The sequence below is a fragment of the Notolabrus celidotus genome, chromosome 1 (genome assembly GCF_009762535.1).
Source record: "Notolabrus celidotus isolate fNotCel1 chromosome 1, fNotCel1.pri, whole genome shotgun sequence".
NCBI lineage: Eukaryota > Metazoa > Chordata > Actinopteri > Labriformes > Labridae > Notolabrus > Notolabrus celidotus.
The window spans coordinates 24,394,328-24,417,481 of NC_048272.1; positions in this window are offsets into that span (position 1 = coordinate 24,394,328).

Genomic DNA, 23,154 nt, shown 5'->3' on the forward strand with positions numbered 1-23,154 from the left:
AACGCTGAGATGTCTCTGCTGGAGTTCACTGATGTGTTTATGTGCGTCCTCCGCTAAAACCTCCAACTTCAAACTTATTTTTCGTTTATGGCCACTCTGCTCTCCAAAACTATCCATGGGGACAGCCGATTTAGCACATGCAAAATCCTCATTTAAGGGCGGTCCGTTCCACTTTTGCACTTGTTATCATTTGCGCACGCAATCATAGTAGATCACCCACAACACGCCTAGAAATAGTACATGCAATGTTTTAGTTTGCACACACAAAATAGCGCTCGTTATTTGAGATCTTAGTAGATCAGGCCCATAGAGAGTATAAAATACGGACATAGTATCTGTGACGTCACCCATCTGTTCCTGAGCGCTGTTTTGAAGCCAATCGACAGCGGCAGCCATATTGGAAATGTGGAACTCAACCAGGCATAGTGTGACGCAAAGAATCGGAGTTTGAGCCTCCCAACCCAACAGCCCGTCAGGGAGTCAAGTCATGTCCTTATTTGGGCAAAAACTTGTAATCTTAATATCCTCTGAACCGAAAAAAATTCACCTCCCGTACAGTGTGTGCCAATAGAGAAATTAGCTATGTAGAGCCGAGTTGTTTTTTGAACCAGGCTGTAAACATGTTTATTAATGCTGCAAATATCGTCTTTTTCCAATTCACGTCTATGTGGTTTTATGGTGTTTCTGCAGCCAGCCTCAAGCGGAGACCGGAGGTTGCCGCTTGGTAAAACACAATCGACAGCGTAAACCATTGTGTTAAAAAACAAAGGTCAAATTTGTTAGTCTTTGTTTAGGTTAGTATACTCATTTTGGTAATTCTATTGTTAGCATTTGGCTAGGAGGTGTTAACAGTGTAATACCTTTGATTGACTGCCGCACCTCCATCAGTGCCTGTTTTGGTTAGCTGCAGGGTCATCAGCAGGGGACCACCGCTCATAGATGTTTCGCCCTTAGCCCAGAACATCTGGTGGCAGGCAGTGAACGGACGTCTACCTGCCACTCCCTGCAGTTAACCTTCTTCAGGAGCTGCTTGCCCCCCATATTTTGTTCCTTCTTCTCAGCCATAGCTAGAAGCTTGCCTTTTCGGCCTCCTCTGAGAGCTCCCTGGTTGCCTTGTGCAGCCTAGCTCCCCTACACCCCAAGTCTTTGAGTAGCCGTGTTGTTAAAGCTTCAACAAAGCCTCTAGTCCCCACCTCCACTGGGTAGAGCCTTACGCTCCATCCTTCTTCCCTGCACTCTGCCACCAAATCTGCATATTTTGCCCTTTTTTTCTCGTGGGCAGCCTCCAACTCCTCCTCCCATGGCACTGTGAGCTCCACAAGGAGGGCAGATCTTCCTACCACGGACCATAGGACTAGGTCTGGTCGAAGGGTGATGCTGCAGATTTCTCCTGGAAAGTGGAGCAGTCTGCCAAGGGCCACCTCAATCCTCCACTCCAACCCTGGTGCTAGAAGCTTGGGTATCGGTGTCCTGTTGGTAGCAGTTGAGGAAAGTCATTCTCTGGTGGCCCCTAGTAGAGTTCTCTCTGGTGGCCCCTAGTAGAGTTCTCTCTGTTAGCCTCAACTCTTCTTCCCTCCACCACTTCAGCCAGCTTCATGAGCACCTGGTCGTGTCTCCATATGAAACAACCTTGTACCAGTGCAGTTTTGCAGCCTGACAGAATGTGCTTGAGAGAGGCATTGATGGTTCCACAGAGATCATAGGTTTGTTCTGTCCCAAGCCAATGGTGGAGGTTCCGAGGGGAGGGAAGGGTGTCATATGTTGCTCTGATGAGGAAACTGAGGCGGGTCTGTGGCAGTTTCCACACATCAGCCCAGCTGATTTTACGATTTGATTCGAAACACCTTCCCATGTCGTCCAGCGCCCCTGCTGACCCTGTGCCACAGCCAGATCCTTCCTCTCCTTCTTGCCTACCCTGGACCACATGATGGGTGGGTCGCCCCATCCAAGGCCTCCCCTTCCTGTCTGGATACCGCCCACCATTTCTCGGTGCTGCAGCATGCTCATCGCCTTCTGCACCTCCTCCTCCGCCTTCCATTTCCTTCCAGTAGCCACTCGGACATGCGCCTCCCTCACTGCCACATCGGACTCCCTTAGCTCCATTAGAAGCCTAGCCTTCTCCTGCCTATACCCGAGGGTGATGGATTTTAGGGGTAGGTGGAGAGAGTTCCATCTGTACAGGCCTGCTGCAGAAAAAGCAAAACGGGCGCCCTAGCCATTTGGCTTTTGCATCCATCCTGCTTACAGCCGATGAGGTGACTTCACTCAGCTTCAGATGCCACATTAACCTTGGATACAAGGTGAAGTTGTAGCAGCACACCTTGAATTTTCCAGGTAGAGGGCTGGAATCGATCTTGGCCAGGTCTTCTGACAGCTGCTGGAGGATGGCTTTCCCTACACCCTTGTCTGAGAGACTAGCTGTGTACTGTTTTCCTAGACTGCGAATGGGCTGGTCTGCAAGGAGGGGGATGTTTTCCCCTCTGATGGTGAAGATAGTCTTGTCACTCCGCACCCCTTTCTGTAAGGAAAGACTCCTGGACTTGCATGGCTTGAATTTCATCCTTGCTCAAGTGATGAGTTTGTCCAGTCTTTTGAGGAGCCTTGATGTACATGGGGCAGTCCTCAGAAGTTGAGTGATGTGAACCATAAAAAGTGAAGCCAGGGACAACCTGATCACACATTTCATATCCAGCACATTTCACCTCTGCCTGTTGACAATGTTGCATACAAATCTGTTGCCATGGAAGCATTACTGACCATGAAATCATGGGGACTGTTTTTTGTTTTGTTGTGTAGTTAAACTATTTTCTATATCAATAAAATCATTTTTAAATCAACATTTTGTGTCAGTTTCTTTTCTGTCGGGATTGTTGTGTTAATACCACCCATTCACTATACATTATCTCTCACTAACATACAGTATATCCTCCCTCTTTTTAGTCAACTCTTTATCCTTCAGTTCCAATGCAACATCCATCACAAATCACTCATTAAGCTGTTAAAATGTAAGAGCATTTGACTTGTTTTCAAGGAGAAGAAGAAGTTAACTTATTCTTTCCTTTTTTCAAAGATTCTGTCTATGTGCATCACACTGAGTCAATAGTGTTTATTTACGAGTGAATTTTGTGTGCATGCTGACATTGAAGATAAATTCAATTATTATCTACATTTGAACACTTTCCACCAAAAACTGAGAATGTTTTGTTAAACTGAAGCATCTCATTTGTTTATACACTATCATCTAACGCAGAAAAGATGAAATTTAATTAGGCAAATTTGATTTTAAATAACAGACATGATAACACAACAGGGTCTCACTGTTAAACACAACTCTGTCTTATCTTCTATATGCCTTTTAAGTTTTATAAAAGATTTGGATTTCCTGCTGTTGTGTTTGCTAATGTTCAAATCATTAATTCAACAGAGAACATTAATGATTTCACAAAAAATGTGCAAAACCCCCCAGATTCCTGCTGCGCTTCTCACAAAACCCAGAAATCTTTGTTTAGAGGTCAGTGGGGTGAGCTCCAGCTCCTACAGTCATCTACAGAGCTCTACACGGAGCTGGAAAGCACTTTCCTCGCCTGCTCATTCGGAGCCCAGAGTTCACGGCTCTCGGGCAGCAGAGATGATGTCAGGTGTGTGAAGTCAAAATGGTTTTACTTCAGTGCTGAGAGTGGAGAGCACATACTATTCAAACATGCACCTTTCAATAGCTTCCTTGCAAGGAAACATCTTTGAAAAGTGTTTTGCAAAAGTATAGTGCTGTGGACCTTGCAATTAGAGCTAACCCTGGCAAAATGTGCTTGGCCCTGCTGTGAGTGAAAGGCAGGCTGCTTCGTACGGACCTTTTACTCTTAGAGAAGGATTAGTGTGTATGGAGCCTGCCTAGATATGAGCTACATCTGTCAAGGCAGGGCATATAGCTTTAGTCTCATGCAGAGCTTTTTCTCCACTTCTTAGCATTCAGTAGTCCTCTCTTGTTTTGAATTTGTAGAAATGGAAAGTAAACTAGTAATATCTTGGGTCATTTTAGGTAAAGCAAGACTCATTTTTTTCTTTATCTAAATCTCCCCAATAGATAATCCGACTGTCACAACTCACAGCTGAACAGGAGCACTCAGATTGTGCAAATTGATAAAACTCAAGGGAGGAGAGGTTTCGGAGTGAGAAATGTAGGGGGCATTGGGTGCGCTGGAGACTTGATAGATTCAATTTTATGGCTAAGAGGAATCTGAAAATTCATCACATATGGGGTGAAGTTCACTGCAAACCTGCCTTATGCACTTTCTGCACCTTTTCTTCAGATTCGAATAAGTATTTAATAGTCCTCTCTACCTAAGGAAAGAGGATAAAGAAACAGCAGGACTGATCCTTTACTTTGCAAAAATCTGCACTTTTACTTCAACATAATTTGAACGTTCAGTTGTGGCAATAATGAATCAGAATCTGTGGGTGAACTTACTAACTGGCTTGATTGGTGCTCTTGTATCCAAAGCCAACTTTTGACTTCTAATCTTGAGGCATTATTACAAGGAGAGCAGAGTCGTACAAAAAAATAGAGCCAGACAGCTGTGTGTGCCTCGGATCCCATCACAATGCTCTATGATCCGAAACATAACTTTCTGTGATTAAGCAGTCATGCACCATGCTCTTGTATCTCCCCAACCCTCTGCCTGCAGTAAATAGACCACCAGAGCTGTAGTTATTGCCAGCAAAGCATGTAATGTAGCATATGAAAAGGGTGCAGGGCCCATATGCATCTAGAGCAGCTACTACACAGCCTGAACAATATGATCGTATGCTCGATGTGATTGTCATGCGTCTGTGTGTGCAGCGTGAAGATGATTGTTTACTGAAGGGTAAACATCATTTCAGCGGAAAGAAGTTGATGAGAATGTCATCCAATGATTTCCCCCCTCCCTTCCTCCTCCTCCTCTTCATCTCTATCTCAACCTGTTGGCTTGTCTTCTGTCCTCTTGCCTGCGTAGCCATGGAGATGTGGTGTGTAATTAAAAATATTCACCCCTCCTCTGGCTATTCACTTAAGGCTGTCAATTAGCAGCTGGTAGATCTGGTTGGATTGATGACGAGTGTTGTGCACTGCAGCCCTGTACTGAATATGTTTGCTTTAGTGTGTGTTTGGCAGAGTGCGAGACAAAAAGTGGGAGCAGGTCTGTAAATAGTTTGAATTAAAATAGCGTTGATGTGTGAAAATAGTACATACGTCTGCAATTTAACTGTGACGTGTGTCTTGGTACACAGCTACTAACATGTAGCTATGTGGCTATGCTAACTAGTGCTAGCACTTTTCCATGAAAAATAAAAATCATCCACTAGATCTTCAAATCTGCAGACGTGGGGAGTAAAACCGACCTTTGTGTTTATTAAGACAGCCTACAACTAGCATGCCTCCCTCCTAAGCTCCTTGTAAGCACACGTGTGCAGGGAATGAAAAACGGAGGAAGGGTTCAGTATTATTTTATACAGTCTATGGGCTGAACAAGCTCTGAGCTCTGACCTCTGTGACAGACCGGATATTGTTGTGACGTAACAAAAACGCGGAAGTCTGAAACGGCTCGTTTCACACACATTTACAGAAAGGTGTAGAAATCAGAACAGGGGCAGAATGGATTTTTTTCATTTTCTGTTTTTTTTTTACACATGCCAGGGAAACATATTTCAGGTACAGAACCACTAAAAAGTCGATTTTGCATGATATGTCACCTTTAACTGGTTATGAAACAGACTGAAACTGATGCAGTTGCATCAATATGACCTACAAAATAAAAAAAGACTATCGGCAAGATGACTGATTATTTCCATGTAACTTAATTTTTCCCCAAAGCGCTGCTGCCAGACAGGTGACACATGAGGCAGTTAAAGCTGGGGTTGTTGTCAGATTTAGACACACATTTTGTCATACTGGTTAAAATGATCTTTATGTCCCGATGGCAATCAATACATCCTAAAAAAGACAGAGTCCTGAAGACATGCTACATTCAAATTCATGCTAGTTTTCCCAGACTACCAACCCCAGATTTAAAGGGTTATTTTGGGTTTTTTGAAGTGGGGGTATATAGGATACTTGTGAATAGTAAGTTTATTAGCCACATGCGTGCCAGCTTGGTCCCTTCAATGAGAAACCGTCCAGAGAACCGGAAAGGAGGCTAGGCTAAGAACCACTGCACATGGGGCCAGGTTTACCATGTAATTTAGCTTATTTTAATGAAACTTCAACAAAAGCACTTTTCTCTGTGTAATTGTATTCTCTATTTGGACATTTTTCAGCACTTTACTTTGCCATTTGGAAGCCCATTCATTTTTATGCTATTCTTGGACACGCCACATACATGTTCCGATCATGAATCACTGATATATTTTGAGTTTTGACATTTTTTAGACTCAGTTAAGCATCATCTTTAGTACTAGATACCTAAGATTGCCCAGCGGACACAGTAATGGCTGTACAGTTTGTTATTCAGCTCATTCTTCCCCTTCAACAGCTTACACAGTGTGTTTTGATAAGGTAAATATATTATGTGAACCATGGGTTATGTCATTATGAAATACAAAACAAACACTTTGTAGATGTTTTTCCATTTAGTTTTGCTTGTTTTCCGATGCACTGGTAGGCTATAAGGCTATATTCTGATTCCCAAAGGTCCAGAGGTATTGTTGTAACCAAGTCCAACTTGTGACTGCGAGTAGTTTTGTTGGTTCATAGGCATGAGCTCACTGTTTACACACCTGCACCACCAGGTATCTTTCTGCTCTCCATTTAGCATAGACGTTTTTCCTCTTTTTCCTTTGGTCCAGTGAGTCTCATTCTTCCTCTATAAACTCCGGTTCATAAAGGTGTCCATGGGTGACCACAGTAAACAGCATGTCATCCACGCTGTCAGAATCGCTCATTATTTAGTTTGGTTGTGTTTGTCTCTTTGAAGCCCGCGGACTCAAACTGCTGATTAGTGCATTGCAGGCAGATCTGTGTTACATCTGAAAAAAAACAAATAGGCTTTCTGATGGCAAAGTGAAGTGCTGAAAAATTCCTCAGTAGAACGTACAATTACACCAAGATGAGTGCTTGGGTTGGGATTTATCAAAATAAGGTAACTCACATGGTAGACTTAGCCCTTTCTGCAGCCATTGCTTGTGTGCAGGTTCTCCTGGCAGTTTCTTATTAAAGGGGCAGAACAGACATCCATTGTATCCATCCACTTACAATGGTGACCACTTCCCCACTTGAAAACACAAAACTATACCCTGCTAAAACAGCTGGTATTTACATTTTCCCCAGCAAAGTTTAACGTTGAATTAATCACATTGATCATTCATTCAATCACATTTGGCAAGGAAATCAGGATGAGATAGAAATGAATACTTCTTTATGTACAAGACAAGATCAGCAAAGAGACATACCTAAGACATATCACTTTGTCGACAGGGGTCGCCAAATCAACACAAACTGTACATTCATCACAAGACCACCACATGTGAAACTGTAGATTCATATTAAAGAACAAACAACCAAACCATAGTTGTGGTTGATGTTTATGGTAACTTATTCAAAAATAATTATATCATGAAAGTGTGGAGAAGTTCGACAGCCTGATTGACAGTCGGGAAGATTCTTCATTTAATGATGGTGAATATATCAAGGACTCTTAATAAAAACTAGAACTTGTAGTTTCTTTGCCTCTTTCGACAATATATGAGAGCTAAGGGGTTTCCTCACAACAGCATCTTATGCCCACCTTCATAAGACCACGCAGACTTGAACATAGTTCACAAATCTTTACATATAGATGAATATTTCTAATAATACATGAAGAAGTGATCTTCTAGATACATGCCCTATGAAGGGGGGATGGGGGGAATATTCAGAGAAACATGCAGAAGCACACTACATCGTGAAGTATCAGAGTGAAAGGTGGGTCCTAATAAGGTGACCCTCATTATGTGTTATCATGAATGTCTGGAAAGGGGCACTGTGCTGTGCCTAAACATAATTATATCATTATTAAAAAAAGTTGCTCTTTTTAACCCTGTATGTGATAACTACTTCAAAGTATCTTATTTGTCATGTTATGATATTAGGATCTAAAAATAACAGGAACTCCTGAGTGTTATAGTGAAATATAGAACAGGGACTGTGAGGTGGTGAGAGTTTAACTGAGACAGCTATTTCATTAAAATATTTGTAAGTAGACTTTAAAGTTTCTTATATTTATACAATAATGCAAATTTTTCCCTTACTCCCTCTCTGGGCTGTTGTGTGGTGTACTCTCCCTGCTTCGTTAAGCAAAAGTAAATGAGCATGCACTGGCTCAGATTGCTCCCCTGTGTATTCAGCCTCCCTTGTGATGAAGAATGAATCAGTCTATCGCAGGAACTTCGCCTGCATTTATTATACATTATCACCTGGATCAGGGCTATCATTTTTCACTACCACAGCTCCCTCCTTCTGTTCAACATTTCTCTCTCTCTTTTAACAACCTTTTCCTTTTGATTGACACTCCTGCATCGCTTTCCAAGTCAGTTTGAGTTTCATTTGCTTGATATGTATGTTTTACTCCATGTGGGCCAGCCTGTCTCTGAATCTTTGTAAAAACTCCTCTCTGTGATAGGCACTCAGGTGCGTTTGGGGACGGAAATCCTGTCAGAGTGAAAACGTTTTGCTGTGTGCTAATCGCTGTGGGGGCTTCATACGTCAGTCGCAGCACCCCTGACGCTATTGTCGGTGTGTCTAATTAACACTCCAGTGTGGTGCTGATGCTCCACACTACCTGTGCTGAGACACCTGTCCTGTGACAAATCCAGTGTACAGGAGAGCATGATTGTCAACAGACATTTTGGACCGGTAACGTCTTTGAAAATCACTAAGTCACAAAATGTATTCAGATTATTTTAGGGTAAGAGCTAGCAGGTGTTTTCAGGTGGACCCAGCAGGTATAACAGAGACACATACAAGGTAAAGGTGTTGATGGCTCCACATGCAAAGTACAACAAAGAAACAGATGGAGAGTGTGACAAAGTCTGGTGGATGGGAGAAATGAAATTGGTTATGTCTGCAATTTAATGTATTTCCTTTTTAAAATGTTCGTCTCCTTCTGCAGGAAGAATATAATGACACTTACTTGCCAAGAGGTTTGTCAGTGAAGACGCTTGTGAATTTGCATTTAAATTTTACAGCAAGACTTATCATAATCATCGTGCTGTTGAACAAGATTAACCGTAAGACTACAATGAAGGGAGGAGGGCAAAGATGTTCTGCGTGTGTGCTCATGTAAATAGCCTGGATTGTTATCAGGGTTTTTTTAATCAAGTTTTTTTTCTTCTATTTACGTGTGTGTGTGTGTGTGTGTGTGTGTGTGTGTGTGTGTGTGTGTGTGTGTGTGTGTGTGTGTGTGTGTGTGTGTGTGTGTGTGAGTGAGTGAGTGAGTGAGTGAGTGTGTGAGTGTGTGTGTGTCTGTGTCTGTTTGTGCGTCTTGTTGTGTGCTTTCACCAGTTTTGCCAGCTTGCTCTGACCCGGCTGACCCCATGTCCCTGGCTCTGCTCCAGGTAGCCTGCAGTCCAGTCCTCTCTGCCTTCACAGTCTCACACAACAGCAACGCTCATTGCTCAGCAATAACCATTTTTTCTGTTGGCATGAGTTAAATTGGAGCAAACCAGCTACGTGTACCTTTTTCGATCTCTTCTGTAATTCTTAGATCTCTGTTTGGGAAGATTTTCTTCAAAGGAGTTAGCTTGCTGTCTGCCTCCATGCTGCTCTCCTGTCTGCTGATGTGTTACTCTAAGCTTGGATGCCGTAATATTATTTTATGATATTTGATCTGTGTGCCATATTTAATTAACCAGGCACAGTTTTGTCTGCAGTGTTTGGTACCTTCTTATTTGTTTTTGCGATACCTTTGAATTACTCCATCGGTTTGTGTTTTTGCATGAGCACATTAATGTACCCACAGTCAGCATCACATGAGGATTCAAAGACCAATGGAGGTTGTTAAAGTCACACCCAGTGATTAGAGTTCAAAGATATCCTTCTGGCTACAGGTGACATATTTACAAGAATAGTGATTGTTGTGCATGGCTTTCAAGAATAAATTCAAAACCAAATATGCCATCCAAATGTGACTGTTTAGAAAAAGAGCAGCTTCTTAAAAGACGTTTAAGCCAGCTATGAAACAGACTGAAATTGATGACTTACACAGTGAAACAAACTATCGGCAAGGAGGACTGATTATTCCCATAGAGTTACTTTTAATGCCCGAAAACACAGAAGCTAGGTAGGTGTCAAATTAAGCCATTAACAGCGCCCTGCCAAAACAACCATTTATATCCAACAGTGAAGATTCAAGGGAAGTGAAACTTTTGACTTTCTGAAGACAGCAGAATGAGATTTTTTTGTCAGAAACTCAAGATAAGACCAACAAAGAGATAAGACATACCTAAAGTCAACAGGGGCCGCCAAAACCATCAAAAACCAAAAGCTTCTCACAGGGGCTTTGAAAAAGCTTTTTACTGTATTTCTTCATACAATTACTCAAAGGGTGTGTATATTATATTTGCTTCATAGACTGTATAAAATATGGACGTAGTATCCGTGACGTCACCCATCTGTTCCTGAGAGCTCCTTGAAGCAAATCGACGGCGGCAGCCATATTGGTAATGCGGAACTCAACTAGGCAGAGTGTGACGTAGTGTGAGCCTCTTAGCCAATGGCTGTGTGTTCCCGACCGGGAGTCACTTCAGTCATGTCCTTATTTGGGCAAAACTCGTAATCTTAATATCTTCTTAACCGTCACGTTAGAAAAAAATTCACCCCCAGTACAATGTGTGCCATTAGAGAGATTAGCTTTGTAGGACCAAGCCGTTTTTTGAACCAAGCTGTAAACATGTTTATTAATGCTGTAAAGATCGTCTTTTTCCCATTCATGTCTATGTGGTATCCGGTGTTTCTGCAGCCAGCCTCAAGCGGATTTTCGATGTATTGCAGTTTATAGCACTTCTGCATGGGCTTCATCGTTTGGGACCAGAGTTTGCGGCTTGACTTGCTTTGACCATTTTCATCTATCAACTGATCACCACCTGGTGGTGAGTTGGATCAGGTGGCGGGGGAGGATGCCGGACAGACCTGGCAGACCTAAACGGACAGTGAGGGTCCACCTCCGGCACAGCTTTGACCACGTTACGGGGGTGGCGGGGGACATGGAGGCGGAATGGGCCCGGTTCAACGTTGCCATTGAGCTGCGGTCACAAGACTGCTGGTGCTGGTCGTGGCGGTAATCCCCGAACCTGGTGGTGGACACCAGAGGTGAAGGGTGCCGTCAAGCTGAAGAAGGAGTCCTACAGGTCGTGGCTGGCTTGTGGGACTCCCGAGGCAGCTGACAGGTACCGGCAGACCAAGCGATCTGCGGCCCGGGCTGTCGCCGATGCAAAAACTCGGGCGTGGGAGAGGTTTGGAGAGGCCATGGAAGGAGACTTTCAGTCGGCCTCGAAGAGGTTCTGGCAAACTGTCCAACACTTAGTTAGGGTAAGCGGACCCTTTGTTCGCACTGTTTACAGTGTGGATGGGGATCTGCTGACCTCGACTGAGAGTATAGTCGGGCGGTGGAAGGAATACTTCGAGGATCTCCTCAATTCCACCAACATGCATTCCGAGGAGGAACCGGAGCCGGGGGATTTGGTGGTGGGCTCGCTCATCACTGGGGCCGAGGTCGCGGAGGCAGTCAAACAGCTCCGAAGCGGCAGGGCCCCCGGGGGTGGATGAGATCCGCCCCGAGTTCCTCAAGGCTCTGGATGTTGTAGGGCTGTCCTGGTTGACACGCCTCTGCAACGTTGCACAGACATCATGGACGGTGCCTCTGGAGTGGCAGACGGTTGTGGTGGTCCCCCTTTTCAAGAAGGGGGACCAGAGGGTGTGTTCCAACTATAGGGGGATCACACTCCTCAGCCTCCCTGGGAAAGTCTACTCTAGGGTGCTGGAGAGGAGAGTCCGGCTGTTGGTTGAACCTCGGATACAGGAGGAACAATGCGGTTTTCGTCCTGGCCGTGGAACACTGGACCAGCTCTACACCCTCGAGAGGGTGCTGGAGGGGGCATGGGAGTTTGCCAAACCAGTCCACATGTGCTTTGTGGACCTGGAGAAGGCTTACGACCGTGTCCCCCGAGGTATCCTTTGGGGGGTGATCCGGGAATACGGGGTGGATGGCCTGTTGTTACGGGCCATTCAGTCTCTGTATTGTCGGAACCAGAGTTTGGTTTGCATTGCTGGCAGTAAGTCGAATTCGTACCCGGTGGGGGTCAGACTCCGCCAGGGCTGCCCTTTGTCACCGGTTCTGTTCATAACTTTTATGGACAGAATTTCTAGGCGCAGCCAAGTGGCGGGGGTTTCCGGTTTGGTGGCCTTGGGATTCCGTCTCTGCTCTTTGCAGATGATGTGGTCCTATTGGCTTCATGGAACAGTGACCTCCAGCTTGCACTGGGACGGTTTGCAAATGAGCGTGAAGCGGCAGGGATGGGGATCAGCACCTCCAAGTCTGAGGCCACGGTGCTCAGTCGGAAAAGGGTGGTTTGCCCTCTCCGGGTCGGGGGGGAGTCTTTGCCACAGGCGGAGGAGTTTAAGTATCTCGAGGCAAAGCTCTCAATTTACCGGTCAATCTACGTTCCGACCCTCACCTATGGTCACGAGCTGTGGGTAGTGACCAAAAGAACAAGATCACGAATACAAGAGGCCGAAATGAGCTTTCTTTGCAGCGTGGCTGGGCTCAGCCTTGGAGATAGGCCCAGGAGCTCGGACATCCGGGAGAGGCTCAAAGTAGAGCCGCTGCTCCTCCGGATCGAGAGGAGCCAGATGAGGTGGTTCGGGCATCTGGTCAGGATGCCTCCCGGACGTCTCCGTGGGGAGGTGCTTCGGGCATGTCCGACTGGGAGGAGGCCACAGGGAAGGCCCAGGACACGCTGGCAAGACTATGTCTCTCAGCTGGCCTGGGAGCGACTCGGTATCCTCCCAGAAGAGCTGGTGGAAGTGGCCGGGGAGAGGAGTGTCTGGGCTTCCCTGCTGAGGCTGCTGCCCCCGCGACCCGGACCCGGATAAGCGGAAGAAGATGGATGGATGGATGGATGGATTACATTTTTATCTATGACTGATGACCCTAGATAGTATTTCATGCACCAGTATTGTGTATGCCAGACGTGAACAACACAAACCATAGAACCCTCAGATATGTTTCAGCCTTTCTAACATACCTAGCTAGCATATCTTTCACATATCTTGACAACAATAGAAGGGATTTGAATGACATCTGTTAGACTTTTGGTACACAATTCTTTATTTGGAGGTTAAAGAACCCCCGCATGGACCCCCGCATCTATCAAATTTACTGTTAGCCTTCCCTGTACCTACCGTAAAACGCCAGATGACATGCTAACTCAAGCATACCCATGTTTGCAGTTAGCTAAAATACAGCCTCACAGAGCTGTAACTGTGACAGTAGGGTTGTTGGATTAGATTTTTCTATTTTTGGTTTCTTCTTAAAGGATTTGCTAGAAGTAAGAAACATTAAGAATATGTAATATCATTAACATTGCTCAAATTGTCTCTAAACCACATCATAGCAGAATAGCAGAGCCCAAGGCAGCTTTCCAGTGCCTTGATCATAACATTTTCGTAAATACCATTTGCCTCCCTTTAAACCCCGCAAACCACCTGAGTACCTTCAGATAGGTTGAATCATGAGTGACAGACAGACAGAGCGTGGCAAGTCGCTCTCATTTGGTGACAGCCAGAGATGAATCATTTAAAGTCCTCGTGTGCGGCCTGGCAGAGCAGTGTTTTCTGGCCTATTAGCTACACAAGCAGCATTAGGCAGATGAGGCAGACTCTTCTCATATCTCAGCACACGCCTGAGGCAATGGGCAGAGGGAGAGACTTCAAAGTCTGTGGATAAGGGGATAGACACCTCCCGCTGAACTTTAGGAACCTTGACAGATTTAATAGAGCAGAGGGACTGGTAGTGATGGACATTATGCCGCGAGCTTAATTTTTGTCAACATCTTATTGATTGATAAAGATTTCCAAATATTAATTGATGTAGTATGGACAAAAGCCTACCAGGTTGGAAAAGTAAATATGTTTTTTGTCAGAATTTACATGCTTTTCAGCTTAATGCAAGTTTTTTCTGTGTTCTGTGGATTTACCATGTAGAGGAAGATGCTATATGCTACTAACCACAGACGTAGAGTTGTGGGCGGGAATAGCATGGCGAAGGGGGGGTGACGGGGTTAGTCTGTTTATGTGAGTGCATGTGTGGAAATGTATGTGTGTGTGTGTGTGTGTGTGTGTGTGCGTGTGCGTGTGTGTGCGTGCCTGGATGGTTGTTGCTGGGGCGTTGGTTGCCTGTGGGACCTGCCTCTCAGTGTAATTGAAAAAATGTGACCTGGAAAATGTTTGCCCAGTGGAGCATGAAAGTTACCTCCACAGTGACGGTGGCGTGCTCAGAGGCGGCTCACCTGGCCCCTGACAGGGAGAGCCCTGTGTTGGGTGGGAGCTCACGTTAAGAGCCACTTTATCCCTTCACCACATGCAGAAAAATGCATTATTTAGTAGTGCTAAAGATGCCCAGATTGACCAAATAAATGCAAAAAATTCATCTGGAATCCTCACCTCTAAGATGCAAAAGGGCTGACCTTGACAAGGACGCTTGGTTTGCTCCACTGAAAGTGTGAGCGTGTGTGCTTTCAAAGTGTACATTTTTTGAAGCAAAATAAAAAATTCAAGGATCACCCAAACATTTGCATTGGACATACATGACCTTACCGCACCACATGGCAAGAGCTAAAGTGACATATTTCTACAAGAAAAGCATCAGAGAGCTTTCTTGTGTCTCAGCATATCTGACAGTTAGCGTGATAAAATGCAATCAAAAACCGAGCCTCCATCCTGCACACTCAGGGTCCTCCAAGTAATTTTCATCAACCCACAACCATTATTTCAGATATCGTATGCATCTCTGTACCTCGACAGGTATGAAGACACGAGTGTGGCCTCCATGCTTCAGCAATGTAGACAGACTAAATGGAAACAAAGAAGTGTGTAGTCAGCACAGGATGGAGGCATGATTTCAAAGCACAGCAATAAGAACAGCTAAGCACTGTTTAACATAAGGAACAGAGCTACCAGCTGTGCTGTGTTTTAAGTAATAGAGGACCTAATAGGATACTAAAACAGATGCAAGGTAGCAGTAGTGATTAAAGAGGATGTCATCAGCAAAAGTCTGAACGTGTCTTAGTAAAGTGTGGGTAGAGTAAAGAGTGTTGACCCAATCACTAACCAGCTTGTGAGGAGACATACTAAGCATACTACAGCAAAGCATATATAGATGGGGGCAACTTCAACAAGTGTGACCACAACTACTACTTTGGACAGGTTATCCTTGTTGTCGTTGGCTGTTGAGAAATGCCATTGACCAGTGGGCTAACTATTAGAAGTGATTGACAACAAACATGTCTCAAACTTTATTTAGTTTGGTGTACGTCTGCGCCTGCAAGGCGCAACCGATACGTTCCCATTCTAGTTAATGCTCTAGTGTCCACAGGGTGTACTGTGGTGCGTCAGTTTTGAGTCTATTTTCAATGGTGCCTGCATGCAGCCCGCGTCAATCCATACAGAAAAGACCGACCTGGACAGGAAGTCAGGCACAAGGTTCACATGCAACATCCGCTCAATTACAAAATAAAACACGATATACCGACTCCTGACCGTTTTAAGATTGTTTAAATTAGAAATACTCATCGATTATGGATGTAAGCCACAAACAGCCAAATATCCGTGATCCAGGTCGACTACAACACGACTTTAGGATGATAACTGTGTCAGAAGGTAACAGGACAACAAAGTAGAGCCAAATTATTATTATTATTAAGCTCATCTAAACCTGCAAAAACGAAACTTAACAGTTATGCAGCATACTCAGTGATTAAAGCACAAAAGTAATGGAATACTCTCCAAATGAGCAGAAATTCAACCACAGAAAGGCTCTGTAACCTGTTGTTTGTATCTGGTTCTCTCTATGCTGGACCCAGCTGATCCTGGCTTCTCTGAGCTGGCGCTATGCTCCAAACACGCGTCCCGTGGAGCAGGGTGCGAGCCCTCCGACGGAGCAAAACAGTGTCACTGACGGAATGTGGTGCACATGCATCCTGTGGATTTTCGGAGTATGTGCCCCCCAAAGTCTTTGCTTCCTCTTGTGATCTAGAATAATAAGTATAACAACACAGGTGCATTGATAATGGCTCTGACTTTGAATTGGTTGAAAAAACAAAACAGAAGAAAGAGAAAAGTGGTTTTCACCTATCTCACCCTAAACTGCCATTTATATCCGGAAGTTCGACTTCCAAACTTTGCAGCATTCATAATTTTATACAGGACATGGAGAAAGTGGCTAACCGAGCTTGTTGGCCTCAAACAGCATTATAGCAAATGCTTCAGGGCCAGTGAGGGGAACAAGCTAATTATGGATAGACTCTGTGTAAGAGCGACTCATGCTTCCATCCTTAATGAGGAAATTTGCATCTTCCATTAAATTGATGTATGTGTGCACACATCACATTACAGAATTTTTCATATGAACTGGAGGAGTGAATTTGTTGAAGTTCTACCTCCCACACAAGCTCAGAAAGATCAATTGGTCTGTCGTCTCAGGCATTTTATCTTTTGGAACGTTAAGATCTGAAAAAATGACTTTAGTGGAGAAGAAGTTGTAATTCAGGTGTTTATGTAAAATGAATGCAACTTAAAAAAAAGTTCAGTCTCTACGTCACCAACAACCCAGGCATCATCATCTACTTCCACAGTCCTTATGTGAGATAAAGAAAAGCTATATCAGGTAATGTATAAATGAGAGTAAAAACAAGCCAGTAAACAGTGTGAATCTAATTAAAAGATAATGTCAGCCATTTTGTCACAAACGTTTCCACCACCACAGGCCTATCTCTTTGCCCGAGGGCTCTCTATCTATGGAGGGCTATTCCTCTTCACTTGCAGGCTGTGTCTTCAGTTGCTCTTCTATCTCTTCTTCCTCACCTTGGCTTGTATCTTCCTGACTTGGTGGTATTTGTGCTGGATGTCGTGGCTGGCAAAGTTCAAATACCCTGTTTGAGTTCTTGCAGAGTGAAGAGGAAAACAGGAACTAGAGTCAGAAAACAGAAAAGTGTTCAGGTTTACATTTGACAGTATGCTGTAGCTCTGATGAGCTTTGATGGGAAACTATTTAAATGCATGTTTTTCAAAGTCGTCCTCTGCATAAGAGCCAGGAAAAAAAAATACAGTACATTAAAATTCTGTGTCTGGAGTTCCCTGTGTTTTGCACCCCGCTGAATCCGCCTCTAGACTCCCATTCTCTTTGAGGATGGCTAGACTTTACGCAAACATGTCTTTGCTGGGAGGATGATATTTCTGACAGGAGGATTGACCAGCCCTATCTCCACAGCAGCAACTGCACATTCAGAAGCAACATCGCCCCACAAACTGGCCGCTGGAGGGGAACTTGAAAGAACAGGAGGGGAAAGCACTGACGCACCTCTGAAGATGGTTCAGCATCGACCGCTGACAGCCCACTTCAAAGAGCTGGTTATGAACATGACAGCGAGCCAGCGCTACAGCCTTTGAATCCAGTGCACATTTTTATCAAGACTTTATGGTCTATTTAGAAGTGTTTTTTTTTTTCTTTTTTAAAAATATTTTTGCAGCACCGGGAATTTGATTTGACTGTACATCTCATCGCTGACACGGTAACTCTTGCAGGTCTCCTCTTGATGTTGATATATATAGGACTTGCATTTTCATGAGTGCCTGATGTTATTCCACATGGCAGCCGTTGATATTAGCTCCTTTGATTCCTGAGGAGTTCTGAAGAAATGCTGCACGGAAAAACCCCCCCAAGGCACGGGTTGTTTATTTGCCCAGAAATATATTAATCCAATCAATTTGCCTCCTCTCACACCTTGTGAAGAATTGTAATGGAGCAGATGGGTGCAGAGTAATCTCTGAAAAAAATCAAACGCCCCAAGACAAAAATCCTTGCAAGTTTTATGCACAGGCATCATTTGGTATTTATACTCATCACTAGGTCGTCTCTTCACAATTAAATTGTAGGACTTTCTTAGGGGTTTGTGGATCTTGTGGCCCTGTCTGAAGTGGGACATAGCTCAGTTTACTGATTTGCTTATTACAGAACCAGAGCTGACAGTTATCTACTGTATGTGGTACACTTACAATTGATGAGTACCTCAAACAACTCGATAGAAAAAAAGACTTAAAGCTGGAGTAGGACATCCTGAGAAAGCCACAGCAGTTAGCTTGATTTTGAAAGCACACAGCCGAACAGAGCCCTCCCCCTCCTTCAGGGCAGCCTGTAGGGAGGGGGGAGGGACATGCCTCCAAACACATGAACGCGCTGTGGCAGACTACAGCTGGATGATGATGTCACGATAGCTAGCTGTGGAGAGGCGAGCGATTGACTTTATTTTCATCGAAGGAAAACATGTCTGACTCCCATGTAAGTAAACCGCTTATATTACCACATTAAAAAATAATGTAATTACTTAGAATGCACAGCATAGCTTGCATGTTAGCTTTACCTGTGTTTGTTTTTATCATCTGAATATAGCTAGAGTAAGTTGTTGCTGCCGGGCTAATAACTCCTGGCTAGCCATGTTTATTTTGATTTAGCATTTCATGATGTTGAGTTACTAGACGGCTACAGGGCCTATATATTTATTAGCATTCACCATTGTTGACAGTCTTCATTTTCGTGTTGGAACTACAACATAGAGTTTTTTTGTGCTTGTTAAGGCTGATTTATACTTCTGCGTTGAATCAACGGCGTACCCTACGCCGGGGGTCCGCGTAGCTCCCGTACCTACGCCGAGGCCTACGCACGTAGCTGACGTGCACCTCCTCCAAAATGCAACTCCCCGTAGAGCCGACGCGGACCTCAAGCCCTGTGATTGGTCCGCTCGGTGGCTTTGTATTTCCCGCATTTCGGCCGCATATCGGCTGTGTATTTCATCTCCTCCTCTCTATTCTTCATGTAATCATGTCTGTATGATAAACAGCAACATGTATCAGCTGTAGATTAACATAACTCGCTCTGAATCTCTGTGGAAAAGTAAACAGAGATCGTAGCGGGGCCGGAAGCAGGCGACCGGCTATCAGAGAGACCGCACTGCCCTCTAGTGTTTCGGCAGAGAATTGCTGCGCGACACAGACACACCGACGCACAAGTATGTGGGGCTCATGTCCACGTCAGCCCCTGCTGCGTAGGGGAGACGCAGAAGTATAAATCAGCCTTTAGAGCTCTCATGATGACTGCTGATTACGATCCTGAGCCAAGCACCTCAGGTCAGAGAGGACGAGGCCGGGGTCGAGGGCAAGGCAGAGCCAGACGGGCGAGAGGGAGAGCAACAACTGGGGACGAGCTCCAGATCCTGGGGACAGCATCAAAAAGTTCCGCCATGCTGCACAGACAGGTTGTTGTCGGGCAGCATGGAGCACTTGGTGCAGGTCATAGAGTAGTAATACCTTGTTGCTGTAACTGGAAAATCCCTTGACCCTTACCCAGATCCACATGGACAGTATAAAGGTTTCAGTTGAGAGTGAATGAAACTATGACATGAAACTTGAACACTTGTATTTATGCTTTCCTTCACCAAACCAAGCTTTTAGAGAAGCAGCTAACATTCACAGGATTTCTTATCAGCCAAACTTTTTGTCTCTCATCTCTTTAGTCTGTATGGTGTCTGCCTGTCCTGCTGTGGTCTCAGATTGCGAATTAGCATGCAGATCACGCAAAGTGAAAGAGAAGAGTTTGGATTTTATTCTGTGCGGACACTAAAAAAAAAACCTTCTGCGTACATAAATCAAAAATAGCTCATAATAAAAAAGAGAGCAGTATTTGTACCTCCACGCAAGCAGTGGTCAAAGCAATGTCCATGTTCATGGAGTGAAACTCACCGGTCAGAGGGGGACCCGCCGGTCAGAGGGGGACTCCGAACACATGAAACAATGCTCTATCATGCTGATAAAGAGCAACAGGACAGCTAGCAGCTAACAGACTGTGTACAGGTCTCTATAAACATACAAGCCGTTAGCCGGCCGCTAGCATTAGCCGAAGTTATCGCTAGCTGTCTCATAGATGAACTAAACCATGAACACAAAGACAAAAGAAATGACATGATTACCTGTCCAGTAGAAAATCAGTAACCATGGCCTCGCTTTAGAGACCCTTCAAATCCTTCAGCCGTCTCAGAAATGCATCCCGAATATTGAATCGTGTTTGTATCTTCATCCAGCGTTTTTAAGTCATCACCTTTTCCATCACTGTCTTCCTCTTCTTGCTCTGCGTAGCGGCAGAACTTGAGGGCAGAAGTTGGTTTATAAACGTCGGTTTCTCTCTCTGACATGTTTATCAGGTGTTCTGTGTTAGTGAATAGCCTGCGAGGTGACGATCTCAGTCAGGTCACGCGCACTCCTGTAAACAGTAGGTGTGTCTTTCGGCAGGTCACAGGTCATCCGGCAGGTCAGCCAATCATTGCGCTCGGTGGCGAATGAATGATTGGACGAACTTATTGCAGTCTAGCTGCTGACACAGACAACTGAGATTTCTCATCTCAGTGTTAAATCACTTTGTGTATTACTCCCTATCGATGTATACATTGCTTTTTGCTAGTGATTGATAAAAATGTATCAAAATAACATGTCCCACTCCAGCTTGAATTACCCTTTTAGGGGTGTGCGATATGAAAAATAATTAATATCACAATTTTTTTTTGCAAAATCCTGATCACTATGTTATCACGATTCTTTCATGTAGATTATTCAGACTATTTTACAAGTCATTTACCAGTTAAACAAACCAATTTACCTATTTAAATGGGTAAAAGGATAAAAGATCATTTAAGACAAGATACTGTTCCAACACTTTTTTTAATTTAGTTAAGCAATTTAGAAAACTTGTGCCAAGTACAATTAATATCAAACAAAAATATTGACATGCATAATTTCAAGTTCTTTTAGTCATAGTCTTTTTCTTTTCCTAACTCAAAATGAAAAACAACTGAAACACATTTAAGTAAGGTGCACACTTGCTGGGGGATCATGTTCTTAGATAAAACGTTACTGCTTCAGTTACATCTTTCCAGCGCTTACTTGTTTTCTCATACGGAGTGCCCTTATCAAATGCTTCTGTCAGAGTTGTTTGTTTTGCCTGTGTGGATGGCGGCACGACACCGGTCTCCTTGCCTTTCGACGCTCTGCATACTGTTTCGGGTGCTGTCTCTACATGTGGTTAAAAAAAGGTTAGTTGTGTTTCCATCCGAGGTGCGGACCTTTTCGGTGCAAACGAACAGTTGTTTGCGTTGTGTCACTTTGTAAAAATCCAAACCAGTTCCATATTGTCGTGGAATTTTCATAGTCTTATATATATGTATCTAAGAATGTTTAACTATTGTATTCTTTCAGTCTAAATGTCATGTTTAGAGTAACTTGTTTCCTATGTCGTCTGTGACGGGCGAGATAGTGTCAGGGTAGTAGTCAAGGTCTCTCCCCCTGCTCCTGTCTTTATCTATGTGTTATGGCTGACTTACTGTCTCCAGAACTAGAGCACAGGTCTTCTTCCTACTTGTTGTGCTCCTATTGTCCAAACATGGTTATCTAACTTTAGTGTCGTCTTCAGAGGGAATAAATACCATGCCAAGGGTTTTGTCTGTCAGAACTGACTTGGCATTGCACTGCACTCTCCTGCCTGTGTACTGTTATGTTATTTCTCCTTGATCAAGTTCTACATAAACTATTTCAACGTAAGCCGTCAGAGTCTCCTGAGTCTTCTGTGTCCAGTGTCCAGTTTGTTGCTGAATTCCATAACACATATTACTGAGGTAGCGTTTCTTTTCGGGACCAACTCCTCACTTTCACATTCATTAGCTGCCATGCTTTCTCTCACGTAGTTGGGGCAAAAGGGGAGGGGGGATAAACAAACCAAGACACTGCCTACAGCTCGCTCTGATTGGTTCATCCGTGTGTCTGTAGTGCTTGCATGAAGCGGACTAACAAATGGTGTGATTTGGCAGAGAATAAAAACTTTGGATGCGGCTGTGCATGGGCACACAGACTTATGACACAGACACGGCAATACGAGGGATAAAATGTGCACTACAGTCGGTTCTACGATCTCTGTGCTTTGGCAGATCGTCGTCACATTCTAATCCTTCACGATCTAAGATTGTCATATCGCACGCCCCTATACCCTTTAAGAATTAGCTTGTAAAAGGATAAAATATCTATTTTCATGAAAAGATTTCCTTCAAGTCCTCCCTCTAATACTCTTTTTCCTGATCATTGATTAAGAAAAATACAAATACAATGAAAACAACAAGAAATAATATGGTGTAACCTTTCCATCATGTTTCCACTTCATAAGTATTGCCCTTCTCTCTAACTAAAGTCACTCTCAAGATCACTGCTGCTGTATCCAATTCTTTCACTCCATAAAATATCAGCCCCCCAGACGCGGTCACACAGGCTTGTTTGTATGAGAGGTTGCTAATACGTTTGAGTATGAGGCCATGTGGGAGAGTGTCTGAGTGTGTAAGTGTGTGTGTGCTCGAGCATGTGTTGTTGCGTGTGTTGCAGTGTCATCCCGCCCTGGAAAATGACTTATTAAAATGAAATTACGCCGTGCCCTGACCCATGGCAAACGGCATGAGCTGCAATTTGTCTAGCAGTTGAGCTGTGAATAAAATCTGATTGGCAATAATTTGGCTTTGCTGTTGATATTGCATCCCATCCTCCACATCTTTTCTTCTATCTGCCATCCCCTCTAACCACGCTCCAGCCCCCTAGCCCCTCAGCCCCCAACCTTATCACGGATGTGTTGATCTTAGAGTGAAATATTACTGATTTAGTGATGTGGGGTCAGCAAGCAGAGCGCTGAGATGACGGTAAGTGGGTGGTTGTTAGGTTAGGGAAGGGTTTTATGAAGCAGGGAGAGCTGATGGTAATGTTAAATGCCAAAACCGAGTACCGATCTCGAGTAAAAGGGTGACGGTGTGCATGTGTGTGTGTGTGTGTGTGTGTGTGTGTGAGGGGAGTGG